Source organism: Capsicum annuum, chromosome 9 (genome assembly GCF_002878395.1).
Source record: "Capsicum annuum cultivar UCD-10X-F1 chromosome 9, UCD10Xv1.1, whole genome shotgun sequence".
Taxonomy (NCBI): Eukaryota; Viridiplantae; Streptophyta; class Magnoliopsida; order Solanales; family Solanaceae; genus Capsicum; species Capsicum annuum.
The window spans coordinates 77,842,010-77,853,635 of NC_061119.1; positions in this window are offsets into that span (position 1 = coordinate 77,842,010).

Here is an 11,626-nt window from a genome sequence, read left to right on the forward strand (position 1 = left end):
TTTTGGCTTTTCTTGATTTTTTTATAATCTTTATTTTTTACAATTATATTATGATTGAAGTTTAGATCAAGTATGTTTTCACTCATGCACTAATGAAAAATCACAATTATGAAAAATTGAGAAGCGGAAAACTGTCTTGAAACTAAAAATAAGATGAAGAGTGAAAAGTTTAGGTTTTAAGTTTATATTGGATTTTGGATCATTTTATTAGCAATTGATGGATGAATATTACAACTTAAAGGCCCAAATATAAATATATATGTATATATACATCTACTTTCTAAATATTGAAAATTAATAAAACTAATTGAAAAGTATTTAAAAAGTAGATTATAATTAATATTTTATGTATAAAAGTTAAATTATATACATGCATATATATATATATATATATATATATATATATATAATATTAAAAGTGTGAATATCCTTAGAAAGGTGAATTGAACTTTTTGCCCTTCATTGAAATCCTTGCTTTAAACAAAATCGTCTTTTTTACTATTTCTTCCTAATATTTAAACAAAATCGTCTTTTTCACTATTTCGTCCTAATATTTAAAAGTTGAAAATTAATTAAATGTATTTATGGTAAAAAAAATTCCTTAATAGAAGACATCAGAATTTCTATATCTTTCTAATTTAAGAATTGAAAATTAATTAAATATATTTATGGTAAACCTTTCCTTATTTGAAGTCATACAGATACATTTTTTATTATTTTAAGAATTCTAAATCAATGAAATTTGATTTTAAGAAGATTTGAAAAATCTAAAAATAAATATAAAACTATTAGAATAAGAAAAAATTAAGAAGTTCCAGATTTTTAAATGTTTTAATTACGTAATAGAATGTAATCAATAAATTTGTAAAGACTTGACTTTAAAAATAAGGAACGATTTTAAATATATATATATATATATATAATCGTAACACAAATATGATTTAAATTGATGCGTCTCTCTTATTCTGTGGCAACAAGGGAAAGAGGTACACAAATGTAAAAGTGATACCATCAACCACTTGGAATTGGAAAAAATATATCTGTATGTGTTTATGTTTACATTATTTCATTAAAGTGTGAAAGATTTTTGAAAAGTGATTTGAACTTTACACTTTATTAAAAATCTTCGCAATAGATAAAATCATTTAATTTTAAATAATCAAACGTTACACGTGCGACTAAACTAGTATATATATATATACACATACACACACACATATATACATATACACACACACATACATATATACACACACACACACACACACACATATATATATATATATATATATATATATATATATTATATCGGTTTGATTTGGATTAGATTTGACTTTTTTTAATTAACACCAAACCAAACCAAGAATAGTTGGTTTTTTTTTTTCAAACGCCAAACCAACCAAACCAAACCATAAATTGTTGTTTTTTCTCGGTTTGGTTTGATTTTTTTGATTTGGTTTGACTTGACGGTTTGGTTTGTACACCCCTAATGAGCGCAACTACCCCACTCATGATTTGGAGTTGGTAGCGCTAGTTTTTATGCTTAAGATTTAGAGGCATTACTTGCATGGTGTGCATTATGAGATTTTCACTGATCATCATAGTCTTCATTATCTTATGAATCAGCGAGAGCTTAGTACTCGCCAGCACAGATGGATGGAGTTGCTGAAGGAATACGATATTTCCATCTTGTATCATTTGAGTAACGCAAATGTGGTGCTTGATGCCTTGAGTCGCAAGGCAGTGAGTATGGGTATTTTGGCATGTATATCAATCTCTCAGAGGCCCTTAGCGTGGGATATCCAGTCCGTAGCCAATTGATGGTTTGCCTTGATATTTTGGATCCTACAAGGATTTTGGCTTATGTGGAGGAGAGGTCCTCCATATTTGAGCAGATTCATAATCGTCAGTTTGAGGATAAAAAGTTGTGTCTTCTCTACGATTGGGTGATGAGTGGTAAGACTAGGGGACACACCATAAATTCTGAGGGTATCTTGAGGTTTCAGGGTCATATTTGTGTTCCCCGACTTGATGACTTGATTCTGTCGATTCTTCATGAGGCTCACAGCTCTAGATATTCGACTCATCCTGATACGGCCAAGATGTATAGAGATTTGAGGTAAATTTATTGGTGGGATGGTATAAAGAGAAATGCGGCAAACTTTGCAGCTCATTGCTAATGTTGTCAGCAGGTTAAGGCTGAGCACCAGCGTCCTGGCAATTTAAATCAGAGGTTACCCATTCCTGAGTGGAAATGGAAAAGGGTTACCATAGACTTAATTAGCAGTTTGCCTCGTACTTTTTGTGGTCACGATGGTATTTGGGTTATTGTGGATCATTTGACCAAGTCAGCATATTTTATTTCTATTCAAATAACCTTTAGTGCTCAGATATTAGGCCAGATTTATGTTCATAGATAGTTCTTCTGCATGGGGTCCCTGCGTCTATTATATCAGACCATGGTTCTGTATTTACTTCGCAGTTTTGGAGAGTATTTCAAGAGGAGTTGGGTGCTCGAGTGGATTTGAGTATAGTCTTCCATCCGTAAATGGATGGTCAGTCTGAGTAGACTATTTAGGTGCTTAAGGATATGCTCTAAGTATGTGTTATGGACTTTGAAGGATAGTGGGATCAGCACATAGAATTGGAAGAGTTCACCTACAACAACAGTTACTATTAGAGTATTGATATGGAGCCTTATGAGGCTTTGTACGGTAGAAGATGTCATTCTCCTATAGGATGGTTTGAGACTTTTGAGGTAAGACCTTGTGGTCCAGATTTGCTTCAGGACTCATTGTATAAAGTTGGGGTGATTCAGGATAGGTTAAGAGCAGCCCAGAGTAGGTAGAAGGCCTATGCCAACCATAGACTCTATGCCTTGAGATTCGAAGTTGGTGATCATGTGTTTCTTCATGTTTTCACTATGAGAGGTGTGATAAAATTTGGGATAAAAGATAAGCCTATCCCTCTCTATATTTGTCCTTTTGAGATCCTCCGTGTAGTGGGTGAGGTGGCTTATGAGTTAGATTTACCTCTAGCCTTTGCCACTGTCCATCCAAGTTTTCATATCTCTATGTTGCGGAAGTATATTTTGGATCCTTCTCATGTGCTTAGATGGCACTCAGTCCAGTTAGATGAGCAATTGACCTATATGGATGAGCCCGTGCTTATTTTAGCTAGTGATGTGAGGCGACTATGTTCTAGAGAGATTTCGGTAGTCAAGGTTCAGTAGAGGCACCGCCCAGTAGAGAAGGCTACTTGGGAGATCGAGAGTGAGATGCAGGCCCAGTATTCTCATTTGTTTGAGACTTTAGGTATTTTCTTCATCTTTAACTGTCGAGGACGAAAGTTCCTTAGTAGTGGATGCTGTAATGACCCTTCAGGTCACTATCCGCATTCTTTCTTATTTTTATTGATAAAGATTCTCCATAGCTTCCCCAAGTCATTAACGACTTGGTACAACTGATAGTTTGATTACCTGGTGGTTCGTTTGGTTATTAGAACCAGTTTTCCAATTTGAAGTCTTTATTGGTTCTAATTAACCGCCGAATGAAAACATTAGTAAAATGACCTTAAATGCAAAATCTGACTTTGCCAACGCATCCGAAATGTCAAAATCTATGTGGTTACATATCTCATTTGCTTGAAACGAACTCTGAATGCATCTCGAGACATTAGCCGAAGTCCGAAACCAAGTTCCAAGCTTCATCCATTGCCTGTCTTAGAGAGAGATACTGTGATCATGGTGGGTGAGGCGCGAATGCATGATCCGCAACCATGGCCAAGAGAGGTGCACAATTGCGCTACCCGAATCCTAGGTAGGGCCTATATAATATTGTCTTGCCCAAAATTTTGGTCATTTATGCCTCCCTCTTGAGCTCTAAACCCCTAATAGAGTGAAGAATATTCAAAGTGAGTCTTGAGGGTTGATTAGGAGCTTGAATAACTAGTGAAATCCATTTTTGCTATAAATCTAAGGTAAGATTCCTTCTAGTTTGGTGTTAATTTCTTGATTTCTAGACCCAAAACCCCTAAGTCTTTGAGGCTCAATTGTAGCCACAAATGTGATTGATTTACTCGGATTTCTTAAGGGTTATAGCTCCTTAATGATAGTTGAGTAATGGGTTGGTCACGGAAACTCATTTTCCAAAGGTGAGACCCACTTGGGGATTTGATGTCATTTTGGACACATGGAATAATGGTGCCATAATGGGTGTTGTTATTCTTGTAATGATGCTTAGATTATGTTGTTGATAGCTTGTCTCGTGAAAGAAGCTTCAAGAAAAGGAAAGGCAAAGCTCGTTGGTTTGTGAGCAATTTGGACTCAAGGTAGGTTAGGCTTACTTGTAGTTAGATTGAGCTTAATTGTAGTATTATGATATCTTGTGAGATTGGGTGGTTTCTTATATGATAAATGAGTGAATGATGATACTTGGGATTAGTTGATCCCCGTAGGCTATTAAACTTGTAAAATGTGATGTTTGACTATAGCCTAGAACCTTGGATAGTTCTACTTATAGTCTCATGAATAGTATAAGAATACTTTAGTTGCTCTAGTAGAGGAGAATGAAGTTGTTTACTAACCTTAAGAGTATGTTGACCTAGATATGACTAGTTAGGAATTGTCCTTAGTGTTTGGGGTGACTTAGAAAGGATACTTGAAGAAGATTTTCCCTTATAGGCCTAGTAAGAATTGATAATTCCTTATGGTGCTATTTAGATAACCTAGCCTAGTTTCGGGTGGAAGTTAACATTGTAGAGGTAAACTTTGGCATTATTGGGAATTAGGAGTGGGACTTGACCCACCTTAAGCTTGAACTAAGTAATTCCTTAGTGACCTAGATACTTGAGGAACGTCTAAGTTACACTATTGAGGTTATAATGGTTAAACTCGATTGTCGGTTATGCATGTGGTCGATGATTGGATAATGTGTATACTTGATTGATTATCTTATTGTCATGATATGGATAGCCTTGGAAAGTCTTGTAAATTGAACCTATGGTTATGCTATCGTTTGGCTAATTAATGAGTTCACCAAGTGAACCTCTAATTATGTTACCACTCTAGCTATAACCCAAGCCTAATGATTTAAGCTAATGTTTATGTGAAGGATTTTCCTTTGGGGTTAGTATTGTGAAAAGTGAGAGTAAAAGAGGCATCTAGAGAGCATGCACTTGACTTATAATTGACTTGCTAATAAACTTGTTAACTTGGAAAAGTGGTGATTGCATATATTATTTAGATACTCATGCTTATGCATCTACTTATATTATGTAGTGATGATTAATAGTAAAGCATGATGATATGTGTTACCTTACATCACTTATACTCTATCATTGTGGGTTGTATATGTTTATTAATTTGACTACATATGCATATGTATATCATTGTCTTGAAATATGTGCTAAGTGATGATGATGTCGGTGAATCCAGAGGATATAATGATGCTATGATGATGCCCAGTGAATATGGAGGATATAATGATATTATGATGATGCCCAGTGATTCCAAAGGATATAATGATGTTATGATGATGCCCGGTAAATTCGAAGGATATAATGATATTATGAGGATGCCCGGTGAATCCAAAAGAGGTAATGATGATATGATGATGCCTGATGAATCCGAAAGAGGTAAAGATGTTGTGATGATGTTATGTGTGGTGAGTATATATGAATGCATGGTTATATATGAGGTTATTTCGTGTGTGGCTAAACCTGTTTGTGCGCTTAGGACATAATGTCTTCCTTGGTAGATTTTTATCCATTCTTTGTCATTAATTACTAGATAAGAGGTGTGACCCTTGTTAACTCTAATTGGTATCTAGAAGTAGATTATTCCAAGTATTTGTTTAAGGCTAATTGATATTTGTAATCTTGTGTAGAACCAAGGGCTCACCTAGTAAATCACTTGACTTGGATAAATTGTTATGTTATGGAATTTTGCTTAGTGAAGTGGCTCATGTGATAACTAGTTGTCTCTAATAAATGACTATGACTTGTAGGCTAGAAGCCTAGTCAACTAGTTGGTGGACCATACTTAGCTAAAATATGAAAACTAGTCCTTAAGGTTGTGATATGCTCAATGATAATAGACCTAGTATTGTATGATGAGTGGTTAAGTTGACATCTATTATGTGATAATGTGGTGGCTTAATTGATGACTTATATAATTAGGAGGCAAACTAGAAGATGGCTTTGAGATGGGTGAATAAATGATAGTATCGGTAACTTGTAGCTTTTCTTTATTTGATGACTAGTAAACTATTAGACTTGCAAACTAGTGGCTCATATAAATGGAGGATAGCTAGTATAAGCTAGACATGAAGTTATTAATGAGTTATAGATTAAATAACTATATAACCATGTTATGGTGATAGCGGCTTCGTTGTATCAAATTGCAGTGTTGATGATGATTGAAGACCTCGGTAAGAGGCCATGGCGGGAATGTACAACCCGCGGCTTTGGTGAGTTTCTTGTGTAATTGTGCCTTGATATATCGATGAATTGATCTTTTAGTGTACTTTCTAGTGGTATGGGATGCCGTGACAAGTTCTTTGTTTGTTTTCCTTGAGTGTACTTCCCGGCGGTATGGGATGTCGTGGTAAGTCTTTTTACTTTATGCTCTAATGATGGTAGTTGTGTTGATTATGGTATTACATAATTGTTATTATATATATATGGATTTACACTTCCAAAATGATTATCCATGTTGTATAAAAGATATGGTATATGTGGATATGGAATGTTGTACTATTATTCTAGTTGATTAGTTATCTTACGGTGATATCGAAGAAGATTTAGGTTCGATTCTGTATCTTGACTTTAGGTTATTATCGTACTTTACATCATCCTTGTATCATAATTTAGCTCAGTTGGCCGATGATGCCTACTGAGTACCCATGTTTTGGTACTCATTCTACATTTTTGTATCTTTTTGGTGCAGACCCGAGTTTTAGTTATCTTCGTTGAGTTGAGGTCGAGCGGTGTTGATAACCAGGAGATAGGGTGAGCTCTTGGAGTTTGAGTTTCCCTTTTTCCTTTCTACCCTTATTATGTCTTTTGTATTCGAAACGAATGTATAAGACTATTTGAGACTATTAGACGTTGAGTTGTAATTTCTATTGTTGAATTTAGAGATGCTCTTATACTAATACTATCAGGTCATAGGATTGGTATTTGAATGTTAGTTGTTTCTTATAAAATATTTTTCTTATATTGTGTTCCCATATAGGGTCCATGTTGGACATTCCTACCAAGGTAACCCATTGCATTAGCTCCGGGTTATGGTGTTGGCTTACCTACTCGTGGGTTGTGGTAAGTGCTATCATGACTCATAAATTGGGTCGTGACAACCTAACCCAACCAACTTACACATATCTTGAGTCGGATGAATTCCAACCGTATAACAAGATAGCATTATTGTGCAATCCAAGACTCTTGGATATGTCTATGACCGTGACCAGCCAAACGAGTTCAACCGTTTGATACCAACCAACAACCATAACCAAACCATAATTCCAAACCATAACCATATGAGTTCCAATATAATTATATAATCCCAAAATAAAAGAGGATGTAACAGTGAGAAATTTAGTCCAACGATATCAGCCTCAATGCCAATGTCAATACTAAGGCTGACACCAATACTGATCCCGCCCATACCAACTCATAGTAGTTCCACAAAAGCCTCTAACCAAAAGAAAATCTATATCTGGTTGGGACATGCCCATAACCATAGCCAAAACTAATATCCATAAATAAATCAAAGTGTGTAAAGACATCCATGAACATGAAATGGAGCCTTTCACAATATGGCAGCTCACCACTTCAATTCAGTAGTTGATCTCGAATCCTAGCACTAAACAGAAGGGGTAGAATGGTCGGTTCCAGCATTATGTGGGGATACAGTAGCCCGAGGATGAGTTAGAGGGTAAACGCTAGTAAGTACTCAGGATAAGGATAAAATAATGTCATTCAGTAAAATCAAGTAAGCCAACCACATGCATACAAACCATACATATAATATATATATAATACCATGCCGAAAAAGGGAACCGGGTTTAGCATGCATTTAAAACCATTAACCTAGGTATGTGTACCATCCTAAAATCACTCATGGGTTATATGGGTCCAGTGTAACCCCCTGATTGGGCCCCGATGCGTGTAGCCGCACGAACCGGAGATACCACAAGAGTAGGGGATTCCTAAGTACCCTTAGCTCTCCATGATACATATATACAGTGTACTTAGAGGATTCTCAATTACCTCATAGTATCACATATGGTCGCACTGACCAACCCCTCATGCTGGCAAACATGAGTTTCCAGTGTCCGTCCATTGGACTCGTACCTTTACAGTTAGCTATCACACCCCGCCATTATTTCCCATTTAAAATCATTTCTAACCAACCAATCCATTATTTCATTTATTATTAACTGAGGCTATTAATAGTGGCATCGTCATACCGACTATAACTTGCAAGTATTGTCCTTAGCCAAACCTTAAAAGGTTAAGGGATCCCCATGTACCCATTTACCAAGTTAACTTAGGGGAGTCTCATGCACCCCACAAGTGTTCCATTATTAAGTTTGCTTGGGGTAATCCCATGTAACCCACAAGAAAGTTTAGTTAACCATAACCATAACCACCAAACCTTACCATATATCTATTTCAAACCATTTAAACCATTTATACCATTTAAGGTTCCATTACCAACCATACCATGCAATTGTTCCATTAAAAGTCCAATAATATAGTAAAAGTATTATCATAGACATTTTATCAAATATGTTGGGGGCATAGTGTATCCAAAATCAATTTCAATTACCAATTAACTATTCACATGCAACCAATTATCCCAAACCACCATTAAAGCATGTAAAAACACAATTAAAATATGAGAAAACCATAACCAGGCATTTAATACCAAAACCCCAAAGTATATTTGAAAACTCCAAAACCATATAATAATCATGCCATGAAAATATTGTATAAATCATGCCTTTAGTTGGAAGTAACAATGAGGGAGAAGTATCTTGCCTTAAATTGAGATGATGATGGAGAGAAATCACCAACACAAGCCCTAATTAATCACCTTAGTGAAACCCTAGCCTTCCTTTACCCAAAAGACTTAGAGAGGATTAGAGAATGTTTAAGAGATTTTTCTAAGTGTTTAATGATAGAAGAATAGGGTAAATAACCTTTCAAGTGGTTTAGAAGTCGTGGGGTCTTAATAGGTTAAGTGAGGAAATATCCAGTTGCCCCCACTTAAACTGCATTAAATCTCGTCATAGGGTACGACTATACCATACCGATCGTACCCACCAATACGAGTGGTACCCACCTCTCATACCCTAGGCCTCCTTCTTGGACCCAACACTTTCCAACATATGATTAACCCAATCCAATTCATACCTAAGTATACGACTAGTACCTTTGACCTGTATTCCTGGCAGAATAGAGTCACATGAGGTTTGAACACTGTCTACTATATGAGTTCATGGTACGACTCGTACCCTGGCTTATGGCTTATCGTACTCAGATACAAGTTATTTTACTAAGTCTCAGATCAAGTGAAGGAAAAACCCAAACCAAATGACCTGTATCCAACCATACGGCTCGTACCAACCCAAGTCATACCCATTTCAGAAACCAATTCAACCCACCAACCAAAACTGGTTAGTATACGACCAAGGCATAGCAGTCGTACCCCATTATATGACTGGTTCCCACCAGTCGTATGTTGTCCAAAATTCAAAAATCCAAAAAAAAAAATTAAGGGTCCCAAACTCAAGGTGGTTCATGCCAACCTTACTCATGAGGCATAACTTGTTGTTTGATGGTCTTGAGCTAAATTTTGCCTCTAAAGCAAGAGTTATAGAGCATCTCATAAGTCAAAACACAATGTGGTAGTATCAACTCTTGCCCATAGGGCATAAGTTATTGTTTAAAAGTCTTTGGACTAAGGGCTCATTTGTTTGCACTTAATAGAGGTCTGAATCTGAATGGTTCAGACTTCAAACCATTAAGTGTATTTGTTTTTTATTAAGATTTTAGCTCTTAATAGGTCTAAATAGGTCTTAATCATTCAGATCTAGAATCAATTCTTAATAGATCTGAAGAGGTATTCTGGTGTTGGATAATATTCACTTTCACTCTATTCATAAGTATCAGTCACCACCACTAACCACCTCTGTCACCGCTACCTTTGTCAACTACCACCCACCACCACCAACCATCAACCACCTCCACCATCGACAATAAATATCGCTAGCAACCAGTATTGTCAATCGCTACTACACCTACTACCTCTATTATTCTGATCTAATTATATTCACCGCTACCACCGCCGTCAAAAATACCACCATCATCAATCACTACCCGTCAATCCCTACTACCACCAACTCATCTATCACAACTAGCACTACCGCTAACTATCACTAATACATCACAACCTCCGCACATTCTTCGGCCGCCATCACCATTGTCACTAGTAACGCCACCTTTACCACCGTTTCAACCACTACTATTGCTATAATTTATTTCTACTAACAACCATCTCCACCATCACAACTAACAACAACTCTAACTAGCACCAACACATCGTTAGCCATCATGCATTCATTTTTCAGCTATCACAATCAACACCTCCAACTACTAACATCAAGCAATGTCACATCACAACCACCACCACTATCAACCGCCACCATCATAACAGTCACCATAATACAAACCATCACAACTATCACCACTATCACCACCAACATTACTAATCACTAACATCAATAAGACAAGATATATAGAACATCTCATAAATAAGATACGGTGGTAGTGTCAGCTCTTTCTCTTGGGGCATAACTTGTTTTTTTGGAAGGAATTGAAGAAAAATAATAATAATAATTGAGGAAAAGGAAAAAAAAAAAAGAAGAAAAAAAAAAAAGAAAAAAAAAGAATAATAAAGACTGAGAAAAAAATAAAAATAAAAGAGAAAATAAAAAGAGATAAAAAGAGAAATTGAGAGGAGAAATGGAAAAAAAAAAAAACTTAAAGACTGAGAAAAAATAAAAAGAAAAAAAAAAAGAAAAAGAAAAATTAAAGTGAAATAAAAAAAAAAGAGAAAAGAAATTAAAAGTTGAAAGATAAATAAGGATGTTGTTTAAAATGATTTCAGCTATAGAGGAACAAATAGGTACTAATTTTATACATTAAAAAAATACTAGTTTTATAGACTTTTCTAGCCGGGAACAAAAATGCAAAGCCACACCATGAAGCTCATTTATGTAGTTACTTATGTAGTTTATCCTATACAGAACTTTCTTACAAAAAATCTCGTGTTCATGGGAAAAGTGGGAAATAATTTGCAAAATAGTTAAAATAAATTATAATAAAAGCTGCAAATCGAATAGTAGTTCTATGAAACTTTTAAAAATTAAAGTTTGCCAATGATGTTTATACTTTAATGAAAATAATGATAAAAAGTCAATAATTGCATATAATTGCGAAGTCATATTTTTGTTGAAAATTTGTTCCAACCGAATATTTTTTGACAATGAACTAAGGAAAATGACTTGGGGCGATGCTTTCGTGACATCAAAAGGTGATCCGATACAATTACTCGGGGCGG